At 37.9% G+C, this 24,668-nt stretch overlaps 1 protein-coding gene across 2 annotated transcripts in view; it reads left to right on the top strand.

The window, feature by feature from the left end:
- The window catches only part of Nav3 (neuron navigator 3), a 712,871-nt gene that overhangs the window by 217,595 nt on the left and 470,608 nt on the right, over positions 1-24,668 (top strand). The gene's annotated exons all lie outside the window — the stretch shown is intronic.

The following is a 24,668-nucleotide window of genomic DNA, read 5'->3' as shown; positions in this document are numbered from 1 at the left end:
AAGAGATGTCGAAATCCCTCTCTGCCTCATCTGCTTTTATAAAGTAAAATTGGTCATTAAGAGTCAAATTATTGGTTCTTCTTACTCTACAGTCTTGAGAATGGTCACACTTGAATTTAATTTTTCAACCTTTTGAGAAATTATTCCTTGCTCAGCCATTGCACTATAGTAAGAACAATGTAAAGGGCACTTATAAGAAGGGCCAGGGAAAGTGCCCAGGACAGAAAGCCCTGCTAAGTTTACCTTGTAGGATGTATTTGTTGATGACTGTTAGTAGAGGTTAGAATGTGGGAACCTGTTGGCTAAGGCACATAAGCAAAATATTGAGATAAATGGAATGTTTTTAAGTAATTAAGGATCAAAGAGGCATGATTAAGATTTGATTAATTTTAGTTGCTTAATCTTAATTTTCTTAATTTGCTTAATCTTAATCCAATTGATGGGAGCAGATGCGGAGAGACCCACAGCCAAACATTAGCTAGAGCTCAGGAAAGTCTGTGAAACGAAATGAGAGGAAGGATAATAGGAGCCTGAGGGATCAAGGATAAGAAGACAGCCCAAAGAATCAACTAAGCAGGGATCATAGAAGATCACAGAGACTGAACCACCAGCAAAGAGCTTTCATGGGTCAGCAGTACATCCTCTGAGTATATTATATAGCTGTGTAATTGAACTTCTTGTAGGACTCCCAACAAAGGGAGTGGAGTTGTCTCGGACTCTTTTACCTCTTCTTGGGACTCTCCTACTAGGTCGGCTTGTCCAGTCTTGACGTATGAATTTGTGCCTTGTCTTATTGTAACTTGTTAAGCCTTGGTTGGTTGATATTCTTGGGAGTTCTGATCTCTTCTGAAGCGAAATAGAGGAGGAGTGAATCTGGGGTGAGGTAGGAGAACTGGAAAGAGTGGATGGAAGGGAAACTGTAGTTGGATGCAGTGCATAAGGAAATAATAATAATAATAGCAATAATAATAATAGATTTGCATTTACATGTATCTTAGAAATCTTTGCTTAGCAGATGCTTTACATTCCACCCCCCCTCCCGAAGACCCAGGTCTTTGAGTTTCAGAGTTAAGGAGACTGAGAGAGGTGTTTGATTCAATTGCTGATTAATTTCTTCAGTTGTTTTCTTTACTGTTCCAAGGATAGAGCCACAGTCATCCCTTAGCCATCAAAAGAGACAACAGTGGGTACAACTTTTCTTGAGGGTAGTAGGTATTGTGTGTCACTTTGTGTACTTGAAGGAAAGTATAGTTCAGAAAACTCTAAGAACAGTAAAATCCACAATACCTATAGGTGTTTTTTGCTTCATTGTGTGTATAATTTTTATGTCTCTAATGAATGTATTTCTAATAGTATTGTTCTATAGACAGTTTATATTGAAGTATAGGACTGTTTCCCATTGCTAGTAGGCTGCTAACTCAAAAGAAGTGGTTAGTTTCAGTCTAAAGGAATGCTCTGCAGTTGTTTCTTTTTGTTGTCCTGTCTTCTTTATTTTAGTAGTGCCCAGGATTGAGCCTAGGAACACTTGCAGGCTTGTCAAGTATTCTACTCCTCAGCCACAAGCATCTTTAGGTCGCCACAAAAAGAAGTTAATTAATCATTTCTCTTTTTACTCTTTAAAATATCTTTAACACTGATGGAAATTTACCTACAATATTGCATAGGCAAAGAATGGGTGGGTGGCGGATCAACACTTGATACTAGGAAGGTCTAACTTTGGTTAGACACCCCAATTCATTGCTAGGAAAGAAAAGTACCTATTCATTTCCTGAACAAGGCATCTTCTGTTAATGTAAAAGAGACTGCAAGCCAAAAAAAAAAAAAAAGAACTAAATTCTTAGAGAATTTTCCACATTGCTTTTGTATAAACTTTAAACAGTGGTCTGTAATCATGTATAGAGTCTCGGGCCAATTCACAAAAGACTGTTCAACTCATACTTGAGTTTAGAAAAAGCATAAAGAGTTATAATTCTGTGGGAAAATTAGAAATACCAGCTTTGTTTTTGGAGACTACAGATTTTCAAACTTTTTTCTCTTGCCTTTGAGAGAGGAAGTGGAGGAAAGGGAACATTTTCATTGAGTAGGAAGAAGAATGGAAAATGGCCTCTAATAACCATTTGGCTGCCACATTGATTAGATATTTTAGAGGACAACACTGTATATAACATCTACAAATAAATTAGAAGTCATAGATAGTTAAACAGATAAATAAATTATACATATATATGCAAATAACTAGGCAGTCAATAGATAAATATGAGAAAGGTAAATAGAGAGATTAAACAGATTCAGGGGCATTTAAAATTCAAATTTGTGTCAGCCAGAACCTCTAGTGTCAATGACACTTTTGTGAGTTTGCATTATAGAGGAAAAGGAAATATATTATCATAAATCATTGTAGACAAAGAATTGACCTTGGCCTTGCCATCACATAATTTCTAGAAGAGATTATAAAATTATGCTTGTAATTACTTGAAGTGTTTGCAATCCTTCATGATGAGTGAATTTCATAGGTCTAGTGTCCTACAATATTGAAATAAAATATGTATATTCTAAGTGTTACCCCTTGCAGAGATGATCACTGATATTTTGTGTGTGTGTGTATGTATATAAATATATATATATATATATATATATATATATATATATATATTATTTCCATAGGTTTTATTATGTATTAGCAATTTAAAACAGTGTACAACAAACAAGAGTGAACATGGGCACCTGGTCCATCTACTACACAGCTGAGCTCTTATAGCCTACAAACACCTTACATGATTTTAGTTTTATTTTTCTAATATGTAGATTTATGCTTTTTGTGTTTCATTTATAAGTGGAAGTTCTTTCTATTCCTCTTGTGTGAGTTTGAAAGTCACCTATCAAGGTAAGTGGAGGGAGGGAAGAAGATTGTTTACTGCAGCTATGGTGATCTCAGGTGCACTTCATTAATTCAGTATCTCTTCACAAAGGTAAAAATCTACACTTACTATCCTAGTTGTTTTGTTTCTCTCACAATAACAATAATTTCTGTGTAGCACAGCCCTACTTTTAATTGGCACAGATATCATTGTTCTTGGTGCACAATTTTCCCGAGTCTCTCTTGCCGAATATTAGAATTTTATTCAGCCATAATAAAATAAATACAAAAATAGTTATCGGTTACTCAAGAACATATAACTCCAAAAGTGAAGTTAAAAAAAAAACAAAAACATGTGAGCTTTGGGGTTTCTTTTAAGTAGTGATTTCTGTGTTTGAACAGAAGAAAACACACCTGAAATTTAAAAGGTCTCAGGACAAGTTCTATCAAAAGCACCCCTTTGTGGGAATAAAGTGGAGATATTTTAGGTCTAATGATCTTAGAGAAATCAAAGAAAATATACCTAGGGATCATATATCAACACGGTCAGTGTTGACCTGGTTAGACTTCAGTGGCTTTCTTAATTATTTCAGTTCTTATGAGTAGAATTTACAGCTCGTACTAGACCACAGCCTGGATGTTGATCTTTAGCTTCTAGAGTGTCACAGAAGAAAAAGTTATCAAGACATTTCAAATCTCCCATGTGCCCATAGTGAGGCTGTGAATCTTTAAATTTTTTTTACCCTATGAGTCTTATTTGCATGTTGATGCCAGGGACCAGGGACACTAACAGATTGCATTCCATTAGGTTTTTTTTTTTTTTTTTTTCTTTTGCTCTGTGGTATTATTTCTGCAAAACCCACAGGACAATGACAACCTGATAGGTACGAATGTCACTGGCATAAAATTAGTTGTGACCTTGAACTTGAAAGCTGAGCTGAATAGAGTTTTCTGTGAATGTAACTGCAGCCATTTGCATTTTAGACAACACTAGGACACTAGTTCATAGCTCCATGAATATGTTGTACATTCAATGAAAGCATATATCATTGTCAAAATTTACCAGACAGTATTAAAATGGTAGCATTCTATACATGTCAAAATTATGACAATGGATTTTAATACACATTTGGTCACTTGTTGCAGATATTTTTTGTTCCATTCCTTTCATCAGAAAGAGATTAAGATTATATATATTACATTTACACAGAGGATATATACATTTATAAAAATGTGTAGAATTAACAGTCTCATATTTTACTTACCACCCCCCAAGTTATTTTATATATGTCATTGACAAATAATATTTCACCACTGCTGGGCAAAAACTTAAGATAAACTTTCATTACATAATTCCTTTGCAAGTGACAGCAATTATTTTAGAGTATTGTACTGTGAATACAGGGAGGGTGGTCAAAATGTGGAGAATAGTGTAACGTAAGATATTATTGTATTAGTGGCTGAATAGAAAAATGCTAATTTGGAGGAAAAGCTTGCCACTTTAAGGATGGCCCCTGTAGTACTTTAGACTTGAAATCAAGTTAAAGCAGATGGTTAAATAAGATAGCGTTTGCAAACGCACTGTTTGTTTCAATAGTATCTGTTTGCATAGAAATAATTTTATTTTTTCTTTCAAGTGACAGCAAGCAAAAGTATGGTTCAGGAACAGGTACCTGCCGATGGCTGCATTTGTCATTGAGAAAAATTCTACTAAAACCAACTATCTAGAGTTGTGAATGCTTTACATAAAAATACGTTATCCATTTCAAGTAAACCTAATTCTAATTTTGCTATTTATATTTTGGTCTGATTTTTTGTAAACGTGTTAATTTTTTTCCTCCTGGTACTAATGGTGAAATCATTCTTGCAGGATTATAAGGTTAAAGAGGTATATTAGAGTTGGGTTCATTTTCCAAGGTGCTATGAAGTACTTGAAATTACTCATGTGTGACAGTGATTGAAATTGTGTCTTCTTGAGAGAATATACGGGGCTAAGTCACTAGAGAAGGCTTGGTGACATTTTCACTCTTGCAGGTTCTGGCCTTCTTAAGGGTGGTATTTATTAACCCCACCTAACTTTTATTAATGTATATGCTGTATTAAAGGAAACTGGTTGGAGGGTAAATTGTATAAAACCAAACTACATCATTTAGAAACCATCCAAAGTGGCACTGTGGATACTAGACTAGATTGTGATGGGATTGTGACAACATTCATTTATACCACCTTCAATTAGTCAGACTTCTCATTTCCAAAGCACATTTTACAGTACAATAATTTAGATGTCACACAGTCACTTTACCTGGAGTTCTGTAAGGGTATGTTTATGTGTACTGTCTGTCAAAACTATTTTTAGAAACTCTACTCTCAGTTCAGAACCTGGGTGATCCTCCTCCTCCTCCTCTTTCTCCTCCTCCTCCTTATCCTCTTCTTCCTCCTCCTCTTCCTCCTCCTCCTCATCATCCTCTTCTTCTTCCTCCTCCTTCTTCTCCTCTTCTTCTTCTTCCTCCTCCTCTTCTTCTTCCTCCTCCTCTTCCTCTTCCTTCTCCTCCTCTGCAAGAACTCTCTTAACCTTCTTTTAGCCTCACTTAAGCCCATTTTTTATTCCTATCTCTCTTTTTTTTAGTTTGAAATGTTTATTTTTATATGTAGAAGTGTTTTCCCTTCACACCTAGTGCCCAAGTAAGTTAGCAGAGAGCAGAGAGCATTGATTCCCTTAGACCAACCGGGGGTATGGGTGGTTGAGAGTCATGGTCTGAGTACTCAGAACAGGACTCAGGACATCTGCTAGAGCGACAAATGCTTTAACCAGTGAGCCATCCCTCTAGCCCCTCCAATTTTCTTTTTAAACTTCCTCTTGTCTTGATGCTAACATGAAAATTATCCAGGCCCATTACAATTGTAGAAACTAATAACTAAGAATGAGTTTAAATATTTTTTTTTAAATATTGAAAAATATGTATATACCAACTGTCATTCCCACCTCTCTTCCCTTCCCTTAATGGTGTAATGGCTCAATACCACAACTGACAGATCCAGAGAAGGGACAGGAGGCAAGAACAACCCAGGTGATGGAGACCTCAGGCAGCAAGTGAGGGAAACAAGAAACAGACTTTTCCAGATACAGACTTCAGGGAGCACATCCTTTAGTGGGGGAGGGGGAACAAAGGCATTTTAAACATTTGGGATGAGTAGGGGATTTTTGGGTAGGCTCAGAAGCTGGGGATGCCTCATTTGTATAGGGAGGAATTCCAGGTGCTTGCTGGATATGACTGTATAAGGAGAGGGAATGTTTAGCCTGACCACCATTGCATGTGAGCATACGTGTGGGTTGCAGGACTATCAGTATCCAGGCATGCATGCCCAAGGCAGGGAATGGTCCCACTTCAAGACGAGATTTCCAGGGTTGAATCCAACTCACTTCATTCCTGTTCCGGATGCTACTCCTCCCAGTTTCACGGTTCCCTGGCCCTACAAGCATCAATTGTAAAATATGGAATAAAATAGTATAGCCATTTTCTTTCAGCATTCTGTACTAATGACACATGATTTTATAGATCTATACATATCATATGTACTCAAAGCTTTACAAAAAAATGTTGTAGTGCTTTGCGGTTCATTTCAAGAGGCCCATCACAGCATCTCATATTGTTTCTTTTAGACTATGTTTTTGAGGGGCTGGACATTGTCTCTGTTAGACAAAATAAAATATAAATAAATAAATAAATAAAAATTTAAAAATACATTTTTAAAACATGCATAGTCATTTAAAAACAGTAGTTGTATAGTGTCCCGTCCCTTCATCTCTCTTGAGTCCCTTGTGGATTAGCCAGTTGGTGCTATTCCAGATAGCCTGACTGGGAGGGAACCAAGTGCTTAAGAGTCCAGGAATGCTTATAATTGTACCATGGAAGTTTTGGCTGTCAAGACCAGGAAAATAGACCCCTCATTTGTGAGGGCAAAATGTTTGAAATTAATTAGAACGATCAAAGTATGAATTGGCTAAATAGAATGGGCTACAGGAACAAGAGTTTAAGCAGGGAAGAGGAGGGAAAGTCGGGAGTGAGATGACATGCTCAGTTTACGTCTACTGTTGGCCGGCTGCCTGCTAGACAGCAAGGCTATCTGACAGAAGAATAGTAGGGCAGGGTGGACACAAAGTTTGGAGCATATTACCCAGAAAGTGGCCAGAACCTCCAAGATTGATGATGTTCTGTGACTATACAGTGACGAGGATAAGAATTACCAGAAACAAAACGGATAAAGGATAAAGTTTCAATGATAAATATATCGTTGTGATAAATCTGATTGCTCACTCTGTATTATTTATTAAAGTATCCATTCCCGCATTCCATCTCCTTCATTTACCCCATTCATTAAAAATAAACAATACACCTTGAGATAGTTATTAACAAGGTAGTTGAAGTACTAAGTTAGTACCTCTAAATACACAGTGGGACTAAGTTTCTGCCCTCTTAATCTCTATCAGCAGGACTTAAATTTTAGTATATAGGGACATGAAGGACAGATGTCCCAACCAAGGTCAACTCATAATCTAATGTTTACAAGAAATCTTCCAAGATATGATAGAAACGTTGTGAGCAGTGAACCCAGATGCAGAAAAATCTTAGTTTCTATTTCTTTATTATTAATTAATTTTGTTGTTGATGGTGTCATGATGTCCTGTGATGATGTCATACTTCTCATACACAGAAACTCAGATTTGAGGGTCCTTATCCATTATTAGGAAGCTTTCTCACTATTATAAAAATGCGTTGCTGGGGGTACGTTATATTTGCTAACATTGCTGGAGGAAAACCACCGGTCCACACGGGAAGAGTCCAGCTTCATTCTCAGCTTCTCACTTTGCCAGCTCATCGGGCACTAAGTAACCACAAAGCTGGGCTTTCTGATCTCTTTGTGGAGCTAGTGGCCTGAGAGAACAGCCATGGATAAGAGCCACCCTGGTCTCCTGGAAAGAGGCGGGGTGTGCTGTTGGACCGCATTCACATTGAACATTTGTTCGGCATGGTGGGACGCAATTCGAGTAGAGCCTGCCACAGAGATAGGATTGCTAGTCTTTTCAGGGATATTTTTTGTGTGTTTCGAGAGAATGTTTTTTTTTTGTTTTTTTTTTTTTTGTTTTTTTTTTAAAAAAGTAGAAGTGTGTTCACCTCTGGGCATAATTTACAGTGCACTTGATGTGTATAGGCACAATGAAGGGAGTATTCAGCTGTCTTTTAACATCCCTTTGGATTTTCCACTTCCATAAATATTTTTAACTGGAGCCGCAGTTACAAGCATTACATTTTCCTAATGTTACTGATTTAACTGATGCTTAAAACTGTTGCAAACTTATCAAAACATGTGCATTCAGTTTCCAGGCTGGTCTGTTTCTGAAGACCGAACCAAACAGACACTTCCTACTTTGTACATTTTGCTGCTGGTAGTTAATTTCCTCTTTTATAGTCTTCATTAATGGGAAATGTTCTCCTTCAGACTCTTAGCTGCTGCTTGATTAAGCAGCATTGTTAGGTACGATGAAGTAGGTTTACCTTAAGATGTCTTAGCAAGGCCTCTATCTTTTAACAGTTGCTGGCATCGGCAAATTTCAATGTTTGCAAATAGCAGATAAACAACACCTTGTATGTACATGCTATTTTCTAATTAACATTGGGAGAAGAATTTAGGGTAACGCTTTTCAGGCAATGTGAACTTCATAATTAATGTCTTTGTGTGCTTTGCTCTGTAAAATATTTTTTTTATGTAATTATGAGGCAATGCAGCGAGTCCTAGATTGCTTCAGAGGAAAATTACTAGAAAAATCAAAACATTAAAAATGTATTCTAGCACTTTTGTAGGAATGTTCCATTTTACAAATTTCTTGTATATCCATCATCAGGGACCAAAGTAGTGGTCTGACTAGCTGTGGCACTATGTGCCTGGGTCACCATCTCATCATCCTCCTTCTTAAAACCATTCAGTGAGGCTCTCAGTGCTTCTGGGATATGACATCTCAACATGATTGGAGAACCCTACACAGTCTCATCTGGTTCTCTCTGATTGCGGCTCCTCCTACTGCTCTCAGCCACTCTCTTTCAGCTCTTTTGGAAAGCCCTGTCTAAGTTCCTTGAATAAGGCAAGTGCTTTCCCCCTTCAGACTGTTTGCTGCCAGTCCCGATTGCTCTGTGGCTTGTGGTTTGTTTGTTGCATATGAAGGTTTTCCCACTATCTACGTATCAGATCTTAATTGAGTTTCTTTTCTGGACACTGTGTTCCTCTTAGCGATCTGTCACTGTGTTCTGTTATAGAAAGAACCCCGCTGCTCATCTTCTTCACAACCATTCCCATTGCTGCTGATACTCATGTGTTGATTGTGTCTATAAAGTCAAGGACAATACCTGGTTTGATCATCCTTTTATTTGACTGGACACCTGGCACTCGATACATACTCAAGATCTGTTGCAATGGGACCAGGGAGAAATAAATGCCTATGTGGGCATATAAGCTACAGCTTAGTCAGAAAAATAATAATAGGGATATTTTTTTCTATTTTTTACTTTCTTAATTTTTAAATTTTTTCCAATCTGCCTTTACACCATTTTAATTACATGCAAGTATTAAGGTCAGTTCTAGGTTGAAGAACTAGCAATACAGTAGATGCAAATAGGCAAGGAACAAGCAAGGTGATGATACATTTTTAATATTAATCTAAATGACAGCAACACAGAAGATTTTTAAAAATCCAATTACAGTCTCACTCCAAAGTAACTCTTAAAGAAATAAAAGGTAGATTAAGAAAATAGTAAAAGATTATTGTGAGGTCTTTTTGGTTGGGGGTAAATATATTCTGTTTTTCTTTATTGTTCCCTTTGAGGGATAAGAACACTGAAAGCCTTCTGGTTAATACAGCCTTCTGCACTTTTCATAGAGTCTCTGGGGCCTTCAAGCATTGGCAAATAAGAGTAGTGACAGGTTTAAAATTCCATACTTTTTTTTCTTACAAATTAGTCATTTACTTATGAATTTATTCATGATATTTTGTCGGCAGAAGTTTACCCAAGCTTATGAAACATTGGATGGTAACTGATGTAGATATTTGTACAGGATTTGGATTTTCAGTGTCCATATTGGTTATATAAAGATATCAAGGCTATAGTTACTTAACATCTGTTTATTTTTCAATCGATGTGGATAAAAAGATTGTCAAACTTTGTTTAGGCTTTGCGGTATCTCTGAGTGGGTGTACTTGATTGAGCACAGGGTTTAGTATTTACTACCCGAGTTGTGGTGGTGATGGAGGTGAAGGAATGGAGAGGTGAGCGAGCTCATGCTACAGCCAAGCTAGGGTATGCACACACCCGTTAGTTCACACAGCAGTGTTTTCAGCCCACAGATGGTGCTGGCAGGTGTTTGGCGACGCTTGACTAGTAATGCCTGTCTCCTGCTAGGTACTCTCTGAAAGATAACCCTGTTCCCTAGAGCTAAGCTAGATTCTCCTCTGGCAACTTGCAGCTGCCATCTCCAGTGTATTTCAAGCCACATACATGACTCTGCTGGGTCAGAGACACTGTCCTCAGCCGATTTCCATGTTTTATTTCCATTGGCTCCAACCCTCGAGGTCATCCACCCCTTCACTTTCGTCTCTCGGAGTGTTCTTGTTAGTACTCCCTTTGCTTGGCTAGCGGTATTTTTTAGTGAAGTTTGCTAGAAAGGCAATTTCAAGGAGGCCAAGGTGAGTTTCTGGAAAGTCTCTTGCTAGGAAAGAGAAAACACATTATTGGAAAAAAAAATGCTCTCTACAGAGACATACTAGTATTATAAAGCATATATCATTGGTTGCTCTACAGTTTCTTAACCTCTGACCTACTGCAAACACTCATTTTTCTCAAACTCTGCTATGGTGATTTAGTTCAGTAATAGTAGAGTGTTTCTCTAGCAGGCAGCAGGTCCTAGACTTCATCCCTGTACCACCTCCAAAACCCAAATCAAAACCATACATTACTGCTATAATGTTATACTCAATACCACATGAACTCTATTGTGTAAGGTCTTATAATATTGACTGGCTGGCTGAAAGTATAAAGAATCTTTCCTGGAAGGCTCTGTTCTCAGTTTTTAGTGGGTACTTTCTTAGATGAGGAAAGTAAAATTATAATCAGCCACTTTATAGATTCCTTTTATATCCAGAAGGGGTAGGGGGCCCATTAGCTCCCAATGTTGTTTCAGTTTTTCTCATAGATAATGGGCTTTTCATCCACTTGTTTACAAACATCCTTCAAAATGAGTCTTTGTCAAGAGGACCTTAATCCTAATAGAAGGTTGATTAACTAAAGTGGTGCTTGGTTTGTTTTTGTTTTTTTTGTTGTTGTTGTTGTTTTTTTTTTTTTTTTTTGATTTTTGTTTTCTTAAAGTGTTAAAGAGGAACCAGTAGGAATTTAGACCCTGGAAATCAGAGCTTGGAAAATAGCTGATTGCTGTTTTTCTGAATGATGTCATATTTACTATCTTTAATTAACTATTTATATTTCAATTGACCCAAATTAAATAAGTATTTGATTTTCAATTTCATTAGTCTCGTTTCATGTGGCAGACCACCACCCATGGCTAGTGTATACATAGTGGCTAGGGCACAGAACATTCCCACCATTGCACAAGTTCTGTTGGGCAGAGCTACTGGTCGGAATGACATGTAGCAAAAATGTTAGGGGGCCAGGATGAGGATCAGTGGGTAAAGGCACTTATGACCAATCCTGGAAACTTGAGTTCATCTCTGGAACTCACATGGTGGAAAGAGAGCCAACTCCTTTTAGTTATGCTCTGATTTACACACACACACACACACACACACACGCACACGCACACACACAACACACACACACACACACACACACACGCACACACACAACACACACACACACGAAAAAGTGTAAAAAGACAATGAAAATATATCATAAAAAAGCTAAGTTTCAAATTAGACCAGTGGACAAAAACAGCCATAGAAGGGCTTTTTATATTTATTTGTATTATCAAGTGCATAAGCCTAGAATAGGAGGCCAACATTGCTCTGGAGATCAAGGGTAGTGGCCTTTTCTCCTGGTATAAATTTAGTGGAACTTAATATTATTCATTAGAGATCTGACTGTCTAGTTCCTAAATTAGTATTTGAACTGTTTGTATTAGCTTTGTTAACAAGGAATAACCAGAAGCTTAGGCAGAAATCAGCTTAGCATCACACATGTGTGTATAGAAATATTACATGGTGATTAGTTAGCCATAAAATGTCATTTGATAATTTTTGATTATGAAATGGACATCCTGACTCTTTGCAAATGCATTCTGTGATCCCATGGTGAGCTAAATGCTGTTCCAAAGACTAGACTGAGGGTCAGCCAACAAATTAGTATCCAGGAAAAGGCACTGAGGTAAAAAAAGAGTTATAGAACACTTAGAAGAATTCATGCATAGAATTTTCCATCATTTTGTAAATGATGTTAAAATACGATGGTATCCCTTAATATTGTAGTGCAATTCATCCGTCACATACACTTATTTTCTTGTAGCCAAATGATAAGCTCAACAGAACCATATGTTCCCTAAGCTCTTTCTGGATAGAGAATTCACTAAAGTTAAAACTAGTAAAATGTCAGTCAGTCATTAAATCCATCTCTTCTTAAATTTATGTTCCAGAAAAAAAAAATTGGTCTGAAACATGTATTCTTTCAATTACTTCATTTCCAGTTAATATTAGATCATTTCTGGCCCAATGGTAAAATCAAAAAGCACCCAGAATTGTGTGTTAAAACTGTAATACTCACTGGGGATTTACCCCAAAGGAGATTCATTAATACTTATTAGGAACAATTTTGATTAGAAAACGATTGTATGATTTTCCGCATTGTAGGTACAGATTTTTATAGTCACAGACAACACAGGAATTATATTGTGAAGATGAGGACATTTAGTTTCAAGGTGTGATAAGTTTGAGTAAGAATGGCTCCAGTGAGATCATAGATTTGAATGCTTAGTCTTCAGCTGATGGAATTGTTTGGGAATGATTAGGAGGTGCTGTCTTGCTGGAGGAGGTGTTTTACTGTGGGCTGCGGGGCTTTGCAACTTCAAAAGCCCATGCCATTTCTTGTTAGAGTTCCCTCTCTTACTTTTGGATAAGGTTGTAAGCTCACACTCACTGCTCCTGTGCCATACCTGCCTGCCTCCTGCTCTCTGCCATGGCATGATGGTTATGAACTCTAACCCACTGCAACCATGCGCCCAAATTTCAATGCTTTCATTTATAAATGGCCTTGGTTATGGTGTTTTGTCAGTGCAACAGAAAAGTAACTAAGACACAGAGTGAGCAGTGCAACTTTGCCAAAGTTGGCTCCTTGTTAATGTCAAGACTGTGAGCAGAGACATGCAATTATTTCTATCCCATCATGGGACTTAAAAAATAAACCATCAAGCTGCACATTATAATATTAATCATATAATTTTCTAAAGACTTTCAACAGAATTTTATATATATCCATATTCTCAAATGTGTAAAGTCTAAGAAGTTTCTTTTTTACTGTATTATCCAATAAATAAAGGTTTACTGTTAAGTATAACACATATATACATATTGCACATGCACATGTACATATGCACATTTGTGTGCATATATGCATATGTATCACACATATGTGCACATATATGTATATGCCTACATAGTCTAGACATACTTCTGTGAAAATATGAAAAAGTTAGCTGGGTTTCTAATCAATGTCTTTACATTTTTTACCACTTAGATCCTTAGGCTTTGTCCTTGATGGACCCATCCAGAAGCCAGGAACTCACTGTTTCAGGTTTTGGGCTGTCAGGCCCTGGATATTCATTTTCAGATCTTCTGAGCCACTGCACACCTGGAACAGAGTCCAGGGTAGCTTATAGTTTCATTCACTGAGACCTGAAATATGGCACTTAAGCAAAAGCCAGGTCCTTTATACAGGGAGCCTTTGCCATCTGATGCTTCTGAGCATCAGGTCTTTGGGAACTTCATTGTTCACCTTCCCCACACAAGTCAGGGCTGGGCAGATGCCCCTGCATACCCTAAACTGGCGCATCACTTGTGGCAGAGAACATCAAAGGAGCAGATGGATCCAAAGCTCATCTTCACAGTGGTTGACATTAATTGGTGCTTGGTTTCCATGTTCTAGAACTTACTAGAGCAGCTGCAGCCAACAGGGATGCCTGCCTATGAGATATTCACTAAGCATACGTCCAGATGAGAGTACTGAATTTGTTCTAAGACCTTACTCTGATTGTGGTGGCCAGTTTGTGGTACAAAAATTCTTCAGATTATGGCTTTGGGAAGCCTTCTGGGATCCTAGTCAATTCCTCTGCTTAGTTTTCAGCCAAAACTTTTTCATGGCTCATTTACCCTCCACCAACCCACTCATCCTGCAAGAGTACTAAAAGTTTAGCAGATACGAACCCCAGCTTTGAAGATCTATTGTCCAGTGATTACTCATGAGGAACATATACCCCAGCCTTCTCCTATTTTATCAAATAGTAATTGATACACTGGGAGACAAAAGGCTTGGGAACATTCCTCCCAAGAAGGTTTTTATCTTTTAGCTATTTTTATAACACCCTTTGGGGTCAGCTCTTCTTTTCTTTCCCTCTGCCCAAAATGAGGACATTGGTATTTTGTGGGTCAGTGGGCCTAATTGTTGTTCTCAAGACTCAGCTCCTGAGGAAGATTGGATCGTGAAAAGGTGGGACACAATCCCAGGTCCAGCCATCCCTATACTAGCTTTCAGGAGATTGGCTGGCTGGGGTGGAGGGATACAATCCTGCTTAGTTCTTATCTCTCACTCCCCTCCTTTGCCCCATGCTGGCTTGGTAGATATATTCTCAGGCATTCTCAGCCTGATGTTGGAGAATGAATGAGAGTGCAGACTAGTGTATGAGTAGAAACACTCTTGGTCTTCTAAGTCCATACTAAGTCTTGAGTCTTGAGATCCTCAGTTTTCACTCCACCCCTTGCCATGTAACCACTGCTCCCAGTCTGGCCCTACAGTAAAAGGTCCCCCCCCCCCAATATTACCCAGAGCCTTGGAGAAACATATTGTTGCTCATCAAGATATGTCTTTAATTTGAAGAGTTTTTTCCTCATCATAAAACTCCTAGTAGATGGTTTGAATAAGTTTTGATGACTTAGCCTATTGAATCATGTTAAAAATTATTTTCCTAATCAACATTAATGAAATTCAACTCAGGGGTTGCAGGTATACATCAGTGATAGATTTTGTTCTTAACATCAGTAGGTACGTGGTCTACTTCATTGTACCCAAAAGACAGGCATACTTTACATTTTGCTTTTTTGGCTTCTTTGTATAGCCCACGCTGTCCTGGAACATGCTTTGTAGACCAGGCTGGCCTTGAACTCAAAGATCTGGCTGCCTCTGCCTCAAGAGTGCTGAAATTAAAGGCATGTGCCACAGCACCCGGTATCCAGAAATAATAATAAAATTGACTCACTGATAGAGAAATTTTTTCCTATGTGTCTTAGTCACATAAAAAAAAAGTAAACTGAAAAATTATTTCTCAATGGTCTTATAGAGAAAAATTACTTGTTATTGTTTCTGGATTCTCTTAGGCACAGATGAGTAACACTAAGAGTGGGGAAGAATGTCTTATAGTTGGAGAACAGGATAATAAAGTAGAGGCAATTGGGAGGAATCACACAACCCACCATCCTCCTAGCTTTGCCCAAGGTTATTGATAAGACTATGGTAATGCAGTTTTAATTCATAAATGACTATCTTGAAAAGGTCAATCCCATTGAGTCTCTTCCTACAAAATTGTTTGAAAGCTGTTAATTCTAAAATAGAAATCAATTAAAGAACCACCATGTACCACATGCAAGCTATCCACCCTCTGCATTTTGCACTGCATGCAGGTGTGGAGTTTCAGCTCTGGAGTTGGTCCGCATTTAAATACTGTTTCTGTTCTTTCCAAGTTGTATAACCTTGATCAACTTGCTCCATATCCTTCTGGTTCCATTTCTTCATTTATAAACCAGGAGCAGTTATAGTATTTTCCCACAGGGTTCTTCACAGCATTAAGGCAGATAGCATCTGCACACTTGAAGTGCAGTAAGGCTCCAGAAAGAGTTGATTGCGTTGGTTTCTATGAGTCCACCCACCACAATGAGATTAAAGCAGTTTGCAAGCTTTGAGAGGAGAAAATATTGTCTGTGCATAGCATCACCACTACATAGTATTACTAGGAAGGAATTTGCAGAGAAAGGTTTTGGATCCAAATTTGCCTTTGGCAATTTATGTCAGGATGATGGATACACTTAGCTATGTAGGAGAGGGCTGTACAGGGACCATCACAGAGAAGCTGAGCTCCCTGCACTTTGCTAAAGCTAAAGTATAATTCAGATGAGAAGAACCCAAAGCACGTTCTCCAGAATCAATATCAGACTCCCCATTACAGTTTTAATTATTCTCATAATTACACTTTTTCATACAGATTTACAATGAAGACATTACATTAAAAGCTTCTGTGGAATTTACATATATAAATAGAATATTGCAGTTAGAGGGTAAGCTCTAGAGCCCCTTAGACCCAGGTATGAGTGCCAAGGATATATCCCACTTTTTTTGTAGTCTACTAAAAGTACTCACAGGCCACGATGCAGGTATGTTAGCTCTATAGTAGATACCACTGAATATAATGCTTAAGAAAGAAACGGGAGGAAAACACACTGGACAAACAACATATTTCCCCCCCAAACTAGTTTCTCTGAACTACTTGCTAGTGGTCGTCCAGATGAAAAACTTGGGAGCATACATAATGTCTCTGCATATAGAGTGTTTTTAAAAATTGTATATGGGCGTGTATTCATGTACCCATGTGTGTATGTGTGGAGGAGTAAAGTTGGTATCCGCGGTCTTCCTCTGTCTGTCTGTACTTTGTTTCGAGAGACAGTCATTGAACCTGAAACTCACTATTGACTAAGCTGGTTCTTTTGTCAGTGCTGGTATTACAAACATGCACTACTACATTTTGCTGCTACATTGGTTTTGGCATTCTCATGGTTAGGTAACAAGCACTTTGCCAACTTAAACATCTTCCTAGTAAAAACTATGTTGTGTTTGTTCTTCACAATTTCCTACAAACACTGTACAAATTTTGGTCACACTTCTCTATGACTTTTATGTCTAATCCCTCCTTTGTTCCTGTCCATCATCCCTCCCCCTTCCAGTTCTTCTTTTTATAACCCACTGTATCCTATAGGATACAGCGACAGTGCTATATTCCTGGCTATGAATCCATTCACTGACCAGGGGCACATCCCTGAAGAAAACTGACTTTTTTTTCTTCCCAGCATCCACCAACAGTTCCTCAGCCAGGAGTTAACCCTCTTGTACCCTTCCCTGTCAGTTGCTGGCTTACTCTTGTGCAGGGAACCACAGCTGCTGTGAATTCAGGAGATTATCAGAGCTGTCGTATTGAACAGATACTGTTTGCAGACGTCCTTCCTGATATCTGGCTCTCAGAACCTTTTTCTTGATGTTTCCTGGGCCTTTGTTGGAGGGTTGGGATATAACAGTGTTATAAATAGTTACATACAACATAGACAATGTCTCTTCACTTTTTTTTTTTTTTTTTTTTTTTTTTTTGAGACAGGGTTTCTCTGTGCAGCCTTGGCTGTCCTGGAACTCACTCTGTAGACCAGGCTGGCCTCAAACTCAGAAATCCGCCTGCCTCTGCCTCCCAAGTGCTGGGATTAAAGGCATGCGCCACCACCGCCCGGCTTCTCTCTTCACTTTTATGAGTTGTGATTCTGTATTACTCACCGTCCACTATCCAAAGCTTCTCTGATACGGACATAGGTCTGCACTGATCTATAAGTATAAAGATATATATTTAGAAGACAGTTTGAAACTATAACCATTTAACATAATAAAGGTAGTAGGTTCTCCCCCTTAACAATGGGTTTTTTGGCCAGATTTATGGTATGAAGAATGAGTTCTTGCCAATGAAGTGGTTCTTAGATTGACATAGAAAGCATTCACATACTCCTATAATATCCATGTCACTATTGTATCCATAGGTTTATCTTGCCTGGCTGGTCATTATTGTAGGAATTAGGGTTCACAGGATGGGTAAGGATGTTGACTAGTTTTCTCCTCTAACAGACTACATAGTACCTTCTAGAATTATGACCATGTAAGTAGAGAAGAAGCTTCTCTGTTCTTACTTGCTTGGTTTCTTCAAGTTCTGTGAGCAGAGTGTGGTCCCTTTGGTTATTAGGTCATTTTATATAAATTTGCTGCTGCTTATCAATTTGATGTGTTGTTCTTAAGAGGAAAAAGCCCAGTGATTTATTCAATAACCAGTTCCTTTCATCCGCCTAAGATGTATTGATGTATTTACTCTGATGGATGATAGGATGAATCTTACCCACAGTTTCTTTGTAGATGTTTAGACTTTTACTTACTGGGAAATGTTAGAGTGCAAGAGAATTGTGTGATGTTTCTCATTTAATTTCTTTTCTGTGAAAACTCTGAAGTTGAAGATATTTCTGGAACATGCATAAAATAAAGAGTTACTAGTGTTATTTCTGCACAGATGGAAGAAATTGGTGGTTAGAGACTAATGGATTTCTTGTATGTGTAGACTCAGGCAATAAATTCCTTGATCAGAAATCAAATGTGTAACAGTACTATCAGTCATATCCAAGAGTGTGAGTTGCATTTAAAAGTATTCTAGATTTGCTTGTATGAAAATAATTGCACCTATAAGACAATCATGTATAAACACAAAGATATAACCACACATATGTTAAATGGAGATACAGATTTATGTGTTTCTGTAAGTTCATCTACATAAAATTTTATACTTTTATATTTAAATGGAATAATTACTATGGACTATATAGAAGTCTATCAGAGTTAATGTAGAATTAAATATTAGGAGCTCCTGTGATAGTTAACTATGTCATGTTCCTCTCCTGTTGAAGCAAGCCATGTGAAGTAGGGTTATTTTGTTGTTGCTAGAAACTAGAAATTTTAGGCCACTTGATAGGCAGAGACTGTGGGTGTCTGGCACAGTCTCTGGCTTCAAAGTCTGCTTTGGATCCTGCCTAACTCATTCGACTTCCCTCCCGGGCTTCTTGATCACAAAATTGAAGGCCAGCTGCTGCTTGCCATTAGGAAGCCCAGTGAGTGTCAACATGGGACTGGGGCTGTCATCTCTGGTGCAGGGGTCACCCAGGGAGGCCTGGGCTCACGCTTCTTGGGACTTGGCATGGGTTGTTGCCACTCATCAATAGGCTCAAAGATGAAGTATATCAGCCTCAGAGCGTTAGATGTTTTCAGTGTGTGTCTCTATTTTTAAACAATGTTTCAAATAAGAGAATGGCCATCCTTAGGTTTCTTCTAAGCATTATTAGCGTGAATTGAAGGACTCTCTCTAAAGCTTTAATGAAGAAGCCCTCAGCCTTTTGCTTTTCTTCACTCCAGTGATATCTGTGTGTTCACCCAATCCTTTTCTTTTTTCACGTAGCAAAGCCTCAAGAAATGCTTTATTTGCTGCCACCCCTTAATGAAGACAATCATATTATGCCCCGTAGATTAACAGTTGTGACTAGTCATTTGGTGTGATGTCTTGGTCGCTGCTCCTACATATGGTGCTCTTGTTCACATATGCTAAATTGCTAAACTCTCCTAAATTCTGCTGGATGTTTTGGCTGAATAATTTCTTCTGGCAATCAGATCCCTCAGGTTGTCTGTATACCGGGCATCCCAAACTTGGTCTCCATTTATCAAACCATTTCACACAGTGTAATATTTTTGTTCAGCAAAGTCTTTTAAATGAAGGGAAAATACTGACATTTGAATAGAAAGGCCACCGGCCGTAGTAAATGCCAGAGGAATTCTACAAACATCCTTTCTCAGTGGCCTAGACAATTGGGATCTAATTCTTCTTGGGCAGCAGATGGAGGTAGTGAAAGCTGAGCTTCTAAATGGCATGAGTCTCTAGTTAAAGGGCTTGGTGCTGTGCCATGCAAACAGCCCTGCTTTTTTCCAGCCTGCACTAAGAATGGAAGCCAGCTTTCAGGGAAGGCTGATTGCCTCTCAGAACAGAGCAGAGTGAATCACCCTTGGGCATCAGAGTTTAATAAGGGATCTGTTGAAACGAAATGCTATTGAAATATCAGAACCTTCACATATATTGACTCTATGATGTATTAGTGTTTGTTTATGTTTGGCTGTGCCTCAGTGTTTAATCCTTTAGAATTGAGTAATATAAAAGTGATAACGTGTTACTTTGACACACTTATCTTACTCTTTCTTCCCTGATATTCCATTCTCTTTCTTTCACCCAGCATGAAAACATGTGCTTTCTTTGAGATTAGTTTTTGGGAGGGGAAATTCAACTAGGGAGGAAGAACCTTAAGTGGTGAAACTTGATAATCTGCCAAATATTTTTCTCAGTATTTTATCTCACCATTAATGTCACAGGATTCTTAGAGCTTAGAGATATGTTGGCTCAGCTTGTGTCACACGAATTTTAGGTTCTGAGTTTTCAGCAAATTTTACATAATTTATATCTGTTGTCATTTTCAACAGTTTTGTGCGATATCAATAATAAAAAAAATAGTGTAAGGATCACATATTTTACCCAAATCCTTATGCTTGCTTGAACAATAATAAGAGATAGTAATCAATGTTATGTCTTTCCTTAGAGAAATTGGGGGCGGGGCGCTTCTTATCCATTCTTGTCATCCATGATGAAGGTGGAAGTGGAGAGGAAGGAAACAGGGATTTTACTGTATTAAACATATTGTCACAGATAAAAGAGCCCACACTCTACAGTCATCTATTTTCATGAAGAAAGGAAAAAAAAAAAAAAAAAGGCCGTAACTTAGATTTCTTTCTTTCAAGTACATGTGCCTAAGTATTGTAATTGGTCATCACTGACTTGTCAAAAATCCTTGTGTATCATAATGGTCTGCCAGCAGCAAGACTGGACAGAAGTACCGTTCAGTAATTGATTCTGTTAGCCGAACATCTGGTGGACCAGCCTGCATGTTTACTTGGAAGAAATATTCAATGTTCCTCAATCGGAATAGGTTTGCTGCTGGGTTTTAGAGCCCTGCCGTAGCATCCTGGGGTGCTCTGAGCATAAAACACGTAGATAGCAGCTGACAATTGAGTCAATAAAAGCAAATGGGGATGAGATGAGGCCCTGTCACACATAGACCGCAGTGACAGCTCCCCCACACCAAGATCTCCTAGCTAGATTTTACAATGGAAAGCAGACGATATCTACTCTATAATTGTTTTTACTCCGTACTACTTATAGTTAGCTATTCGGTTTTTTTTTTTCTTAAATGGAGATTAACTTTAATAAATGCCAGGAAATAAAACTCCATTATGAGAAGAAAAGAATTCATTACCAGAATGCAATACTTGCAAAGTGTTTCTATAGTACAAGTTTGTAGTGATTGGAACGTGGTGTTGATTGTGGAAGACATTCTCATTTGGCTGTGTTTTTGTCTAACATGTCTGGCATGTGCTGGGGTATTGTTTGGTGGCTTGGTTGTTTGGCTCATAAATGTGTGATTTTTAACAGTAATGAAAAGTTCAAAATGTGCTTTTTGTCTCACCCAACTGATTTTTTCAAATGGCTTGTCAGGATCCAAAAGTGTTTCTGTTTTTATTCTGTTATTTACGTCTAAGGATCTCATGTATTTTCTTGTAGGACATTATCAGAAAAGTTCTCTAAGGAAGTAATGAGTTGAAATAAGTCTGAATGCATTGCTATAGTCATTGACATACCCTGTCTGCCTAAAACTGCAGCAATGAATCCTATTAAGATGATTTTCTTAATAGACTGAGATTTCCTTGTGATAAGATCATAGAGTTAGAAAAAAAAATCACTCTATTGTATACCTGGTCAAAGGCCCAAGGCTTTGGAAGTCATAGACAATAGCAGTGGACTCTCTACTCCTGTACTGCCAAAGAGACATGCTGTCAAAATTGTCTTATAAATATTAATGTATCTGCTCATAGAATGATTCTGCCCTGTCTCGATCAGAGGCTTCTCTTTAGAGCTAATGTAGAGAATGATGGCTAATCAAAGTGCTAAGAACAACTGTTGGGCACCTGCTTTCAATGGGATTTTCATCTCCTTCAGGGCTCTGAACACTGCAGAAGAAGAGGCAGAAAATCAATTTAAGAGCTGGACACTGGGGAGGAGGATGTGCAGCACTGACTTGGTGAAATGATGTGGCCATGAATCTCATGAACTCAGAGCTGTCATGGTTGCCTATTTAGGGCTGGCACAAGACTTGAGCTTTAAACCTTTAGTCATAGATGGAGGAAGGAATCATGAGTCTCATGTTGCTCAGCAGAGCTACCAGCTTTGGTGGGCTTATGAGGGAGAAGAAGTCATTGTCTTCTATAATGTAGCCAGTGATGGATCCCTCGTGTTCTAATGGTTAACTTCAAACCCAGGCCTAGTTAAGCAGCCTTAGTTCAACCTAGTGGGTCACAAAGCCAAGGCTGTCAAAATATCATCAAAAGACATGAAAGTGAATGGATATACACATATTCCAAAGATAATAAAAAGAAACTCAACATCTATAATCAGCAGGGTGACACACATTGAAACCCCATGGTTCTACTTCCCACAGTGCATTTCTCTCACCCAGATGATAAACTACGACAGATACTGGCCTCCATGTGAAGAAAAGGAAATCTTGCTACACTGTTGAGAAGATAAATTTGTATACCCATGATGCAAATAAATGCAGAAGTTTGATTCTCAAAATAATTACAAATAAGTCAAACACGTAATTCAGGAAACTCTATAAATAGCAGAAGCTTGAAGAAATACCTGCTCTGCCATGCTCACTGTGACATTTTTGAGAGACAATGTGTAAAGTTTTATGTATCTAGGAATAATTGAGTAGATATAATTGATATATATATATATATATGGATACATAATATAGATTATATGTATTACTATATGTTATATACTCTGCTATAAATTTATATATTATATATAAGGAATTATGCTCTAGAAAGGAAATTTTGCATTTTTGCATAATTGGAGGACTATAAGTACTGAAAAACAAATTTGTATAATCTCATGCTGTATGACGTAGAGAGACATTGAGATAGAGAATGGAAAAGTACCAAGGTAGGAGGCAGGCAAATGCCATCACAGTGATGATCAAAAAAGCATAAAATTCCAAGTGTCTGAGATGTAGAAGTTCAGAAATCTAATTATGTGAGGTGATTATCATTAATAATAATGTGTCCTTGAAAAATGCTGAGAGAGTTAAATTTTAGGTCTTCTTACCATAAATACACATAGTAACTGTAAGGAGGTGGCTACATGCATGGGTTTGACTGTAGCCAGCATTTTGCTACGTGTAGCAAAACATGTTCCTATGATCCTGAAATATACACAATTTTCATTTTAAAAAGAGTGCATAGTACTTCACTGCAGCACAGTGCCAAGTATGTAGTACATAGAAAGTGAATGCCAATAGAAAACACGCATTATGATTTATGATTGTTTTTTTTCTACATTATTTAGCATCAAGCAACATTTTGTAGAAGAAAAGAGCCATTTTCTACTATTTAAAATATATTTTTGCTTTACCTTATATATGCCTAATTTAAATATTTTTTATGTTCATTCAGATTTAATTCTAACGAATGGGTTTATTGTGAGATAATAAGAAAAAAATGTTTAAATTATGTATGTCCCAGGTAGGAAGAAGCTTACTGTGACATACTCAGGAACCACAAGAGTGATTGATTCTGGAATCATTGAACAATGGATAATTCTAGTCTGTTAGCTAGTAATGATGGAGAGGGTATCAGGCAAATTGAAGTCCAAATCCCAACTGTATCATTCTTCTGCCTATTCACCCATCCAAGGGCAGTTCAATGTGTCTGTCTTTCACTGGGAGATGTTAAGAATCATATTCTTGGAACAGTAGAAAGACAACATGAGATACCATCGTATAATACCTTAAGAACATAATACAGGGTAAGAGTTCCCCCAAACTTGAACAGATCAAATTAGTTTTATTTACTAGAAGTGTTTACCTTTTAATCTAATCAAAAGTTTTTATTGATAAACTAGAACACAGTTTTTTTTTTTTTTAACAGAAAAACTAATATTTAAATGTAACATGTTTGGGGCATACAAGTCACTGTTAAAACTTGTTATATCTCAGATTAAATTGCATCAGATTTTATTCTGGGATCTATTTCTGACAGGCACATGTTGAATAATATGTTCAAGGACCAATTATTCATTTCCAGCTGCTAAATCAGGTGCTAGGAATATAAAAGGTAGGTGACACTTTCTCAGCTTTTAAGGTAATCAAAGACTAAGAGAAAAAGCATTTCAATGGCTAACAGAGCAACCATTGCCGTATACTTGTGCATGGTACCAAGGTGACACATGGGGAGTATTAAGACTCACTACTAGAGGGATTTCATGGACTTGGATGTCTTCCTATAATAGGGGATAGCAAAGTTGTAGCCATTTGAAGGGATGAGAAACGTGAACCTGCCTGGTGTTTATGCACATCCAGATGCAGTTTGCCTGTGTGAGAAGATGAAGTTGATAGAATGGAAAGAGATAATTCGTATTGTTGATAAAAGGCAGATCAGGATAGGACTTAGCTCCAAATCCGAGTACTCTACAGGGAGCACTGGTGGCATCCACGGCATGATCTGTGAGAAAGATCTGGATCCACGGTCCTTTCACTGTTGATGGT

The sequence above is a fragment of the Arvicanthis niloticus genome, chromosome 22 (assembly GCF_011762505.2).
Source record: "Arvicanthis niloticus isolate mArvNil1 chromosome 22, mArvNil1.pat.X, whole genome shotgun sequence".
Classification (NCBI taxonomy): Eukaryota; Metazoa; Chordata; class Mammalia; order Rodentia; family Muridae; genus Arvicanthis; species Arvicanthis niloticus.
This window is presented reverse-complemented; position numbering and strand designations above follow the sequence as displayed.